The following is a 5,552-nucleotide window of genomic DNA, read 5'->3' on the forward strand; positions in this document are numbered from 1 at the left end:
GATTGTATGAAGGCGTATTTGATTCGAGAAAGTAAAATAATTATCAACAATTAGGATGAAAATATGGTGTAAAGAAAAGAGAAAGAAAATAAGACGAGAATAAATAGAAGAATGAAGGGTAAATTTTATTAAGATTTGAAAATGGACAAATTGAAATTCTAATTAGGAAAAGAAGATAAAAAGATAGTAGAATTCAAATTCTATTGAAATTTTGAGGGAAGACAATATAGGAATTCTAGTTAGGAAAGAATTGAGTCAATTCCTAGGGCTTATGAAGCCTAGGGGCTAAGCTTGGAATTTTCCCAATATTTTGCCGAAATTTGAAATTAAAATTAAAGGGAGGAAGAAACTCAAACCTTGGTCACTTAAGAGAGCTAATGCCTTAACCATTGGGCTATTGCCCATTTCTTGTTTATGTTAGACACTCAATTATATATATTTATTTTGAGCTCAACTTATATATTTTTTATTAACTTACACATTTACTCAATTTTTTTTCTTATTAACTTATTTAAGTTTATAGTTTTAACACATTCTTATTTTAGCTTATATATAATAATTAATACTCATAGTGAAGTCTCATTATTAATATTTTTATTCATTTTACCCCTTTTTCCAATTAGATCTTAACCACTTAAAACACATTATTTTTAAATTAAATCTCGTAATCAAGTTTCTTTTTAAATTAATTAATATAATAATACATGATTATATTATTTTAATACTTTAATTAATTATTTATAATACTAATTTCGGTATCTATTTCAAACTCTCGATTTATAAATGCTCAAAGATAACCTTATCAATCGGGTTGTGACCACTTTCAGTTTTCACAAACCCGATTATTCTAACTCGATTTTTTGGATATGACAAATTAAGTCCAAAAAAAGTTTAGGTATCAACTTTCAAAATCAAGAAGAATAGGTAGAATGACTTATTTGATCCTCTAACTTTATAAAAAAGCCATTTTTGCCTTTAATTTAAAATTTCGCCTTTTTTAGCCCTTAAAATTACATTATTTGTCAAATCACCCAAAAATGGATGAAAAAAGTTAATGTTTATTAACTGTGCCGATGTGTCATCCACATGGCAGTCCATGTGTATGCCACGTTAGTAATTAATTAATTTTTAAAAAAATTAAAATTATAATTAAAATTTTTAAATCATTTTTTATTTTTAAAATAATCTTCATAATTTTTAAAAATTTTAAATTTTAAAAAATTAATTAATTGCTAACGTGACAATCTACATGTATGCCACGTTATCAAAGTTAACAAACATTAAATTTTTTCATTCATTTTGGGGTGATTTGATAAATATCGTAAGTTTAAAGACTAAAAATGAAAAATTAAATGATTAGCTAAAATATTTCTTAATAAAGTTGAAGGGTGAAATAAGTGATTATTTGTAAAAAAAAAACAACAATAACAAAGAATTGATGATGAAATTCAAGATTTGTGTTAAACTATCTAATATTTGTAAGTTTGGTAAACCAAAGAACTTTTAAGTTCATGCTTACCGTATCGTGTTTAGACTACATATACTCAAAGCTAAAAAGAGACTTTTTTTTTTATGTCAAATATTTTATTAAAGAACCAAAAGAGACCACAAATTCTATTAGAGTTGGAGATGAACCACCCAAAAGGGAGACCAAGAAATCACAGTGCACCATCAAACATGTTCTCATAGCATAAAAAATGGATGCAAAGGTGGAGATACATGCTCTTTTGCATTTGCAATTGCCTAAGCTTATGTTGACAACACATATTTCCTATCAAAATCCTTTTGTCTCCCCCTTTCCATTTGGGTATATGTGACATACAAACAACAATATTCGTGTCAATTTTTTTATCTTAATTATATATTTGATTAAATGATTATAACATATATTTTTCTTTTCAAAATGAGCAGATTCAAACTTTTTTTTTCAAATCTATGTATTTAGTGAAATTAATCAACATGATATTTAAATATATTAACATAAAGAAAAGTTTAATTATTACAAAAGTATCATAACAGTTTGTCATACTATAAAGAATAATTAGTATAAATTAAAAGAAATTAATAAAACTCTAGTGAAAAAAATGACCAATCAAAATTTAAAGAAAGTTTTCCTTCTCTTTATTGAAAACAAGTAATGTAAGTGACTACAAATTACCAAGTAAAATTATGTGTTCAGAAGTGAAAAAATACTAGTCCTACCAAATGAAGTATTAATGCATTACTTTTTTTCTTAAATTGAATTAAAATAAAGTTTACGTGGAAATCCTTTCGGGGAAAAATCAAGGGCAGAAGAGAAGAAAATTCCCTATGCCAAATTCGAATCATACAAGAGGAGAGATGATTACGTTTATTTATAAGTTTAAAAATCTTATTCTAATCAAAGTCAAATATAAGTAATGTAGAAAGATTAAAACACTTTATTCTAATCAACATCAAATAGATGAAGTAAACTTCTATACAGATTTTACTTCTATAGCCTGTGTCGTACCACAAGGGCTTGGGCCCAGTCCAATATTTATTTTAACAAGAATTTGGGTATTACCAATAAGGGAAAACAATTGATTAGTTCAGTTAAAATTCTTTTAAATAGTCAACTTAACCAATTGGCCTCCGAATTTGGAAAAAGATTCAGTTTGCAATCGTTTAAAATAATTTCGCTCAACCTTTTGTTGGAAAAGAAGTTGGGACAAAAAATATTTTTAACAAGGTAGAATAAGAAGCAAAGTAACGAGAGAAATAACATACAATATTTATTAATGCAGTTCAGATCAACAAACTTATGTTTGCAAAGTCTGTCTTAAAGAATGATTTTATTCAACAATTCATCTGGTACAACTATTAACTAAAGCCCAAAATACATTTCAGACACACGGATATTTGCAACCTCAATATTGATCCCAAATCATTACAAATCACTCTCACAAACACCTCACTTACAATCAACGTTAACTCTTCAAAGGGTACCTAAAAAGAGTGTTGAACTACACAACCAAGAATATTCAACAAAGCAATTGAAAAAGACATTCCAAAACTAAACACAATTGTGACACCCCTAATTTGACCCTAGTCGGAAAGTGGTTTTGGGACCACAAAATCGAGTCACAAAAATAATTAATTGTTATATTCTATGCTTATTATTTGTGAATAAGTATGTGTAAAAATTTCATGTTTTAATTTTGTCATTTGGATGTGAAATTAGTTAAAAAGGACATATTTGAGAAACTTTAAAAATATGATAGGCAAATGTCCAAGTGATTAAAATGTTAAATTACTAAAGTTGTGGACTTGCATGTCAAATGGCCCACTTTTAACATTAGTGGATGATAATGATGTTATGATTTTGGCATTATGTGCATATTATATTTAGTAAATAATATTTAATAGTTTATAATTTGAAAACATGAATTAAATAAAAAAAGAATGGTGATAAAAACAAAGAAACTTTTCTCTTTGTTTTATCTTATTGCCGTAACTAAGCAAGAAAGAAAGGAAAGAACACCAAAGGCACTCGGTCACTTGGTGTTGGGAATTAAGGTGAGATTTCATGTATTTTATTTTTAATTTTTGTGAAATGTTGTTAGTTTTGAAGCTCACAACATGACCCATTTGTTAATTTTTGTGAATTTATTTCATAAAGCATTCGGTCATGGCTTCAAGGATTAGATTGTGGATGTTTTGATGATAAGTGTTTATGGATGAGGATAGACTAATTAAATTTGCTATGAGGGGCAAGTTTGAGTAAAATTTCATTCGGTTATTAAAGTGCAAAGTAAGGTTGTGCCAAGTTCTTGGAAATTATATTTTAAATGTTAGATTGTAATTATACGGATGCCGAATGAGGAATTGAATGGGGAGTTGAACTAAATTATTGTTTATTAAAATATTGATGCATTCGGCCGTGAATTTGCAATATGTTATAAATTGAGTGTTAATTGCCTTGATGAATAAAAAAAGGTGGTTAAATGAGTGCATGTGGTTTTAGGAATTTTGTTAAGTGAGGTTATAGGTGATTAAAATGAGCAAATTGTATGCGGCAATTAAAGTGAAGTATGAAACTTGTGCTTAGTTGTGGAATGCTATAATTAAATTGCTAATATATGTTTATATACTTGCCGAATTTGAATTAAGGTGAAAGACGAGGTAAAGAATGAGTTTGAGTTGAAAATTTATAATTGTAATTAAATTGATAGCATATATTTATATATTAGCCGAATATGTGCCAAAATGAGAAATGAAATGAATGGTTGTTTAAATAATATTCGGTTTATTAGTATATGTATAATTAGTTAAAGTGTAAACTTTGCATGTGTATTAAAGGTTTTTATGTGATATTCGGCCTTGGGAAATCTAAGCTTAAAAAGGTTTGAATGTTAATTGGGTTGTCTCTTTAATGGCCGAATGTGCTAAAAGCTAATGCATGATTTAGTTTAATCGATGTAATGATACAAATTATGATATTTACTTGTGGTTTTGAAGTATAACAAATTTGTTAAGTTGATTAAGTGGTTGCCGAATGTGAAATTTAGGTAAGGAAATGTGTACAAATAATATTTGTATGGATAATTGGTTTAAAGGGGTCGGCATTATACATTGTTGATATGGTGTTATTAATGTAAAGCACTTTAGTATAGACATATATACATATGGTCACTTAGAACATATTGAGATGGCCGAATAAGGCTAACGATGAGTATGCTTTGATTTTCTATAATACTTAGTAATTTGTTTAAGGTGATTAAAGATGTGTACGATTATTTTATATTGAGCTAAAAATAGTTATATGGCCTATTAAATTTCTTGTGGTATTCGGCCATAAGCAAGCACAATGGGATTTTAATAAGTTAAATTTGTTATAGATTAAGCTCAAGAGCTTAAGGAGCCTAATTCAGATAGGGAAAAAGCTAAACTAACCAAATAGCCGATCCGTAGTCGTTCGACGACATTCGAGGTAAGTCTCTAAGTAATTAAACCTATTTTGAGTTTTGATTTATGGATACTATTATAGAAATGGTTAAATTGAAAAATATGATGTGGCCATGATATGTTCTAAGGCCGAATGGAAAATTTTACGTATTTGAATCAATTTACTAATGTGATTTTGTACCTAAGAAGAAATAAAATGACAAGGCGTAATATCTAGCTTAAGATCGAATGGCCAATGTGATGAATGTGAAAGTGTGTATATGTGATAAGGCTGAATGGCCAATGTGATGAATGTGAAAGTGTGTATATGTGATAAGGCCGAATGGCCAATGTGATGAATGTGAAAGTGCGTACATGAGATAAGGCCGAATGGTTAATGTGATATATGTGTAAGTGAATATGTGATAAGGCCGAATGACCAATTGTGAAAAGTGTGCAATATTAGATATTTAATGAGGCCAAAGTTAGTAAAATATAAATATATATTAAATGAATTGTGCTGAGATTGTATCCGGGTTAGAGACCCGCTGGCTTTATGCTGGGATTGTATCCAGGTTTAAAGTCCCGCAGGCTTAATGCTGGTGAATTAAGTAAGATTATGATCTTGAATGTTCGCAGTGAGCTAC

Source organism: Gossypium hirsutum, chromosome A05 (assembly GCF_007990345.1).
Source record: "Gossypium hirsutum isolate 1008001.06 chromosome A05, Gossypium_hirsutum_v2.1, whole genome shotgun sequence".
Taxonomy (NCBI): Eukaryota; Viridiplantae; Streptophyta; class Magnoliopsida; order Malvales; family Malvaceae; genus Gossypium; species Gossypium hirsutum.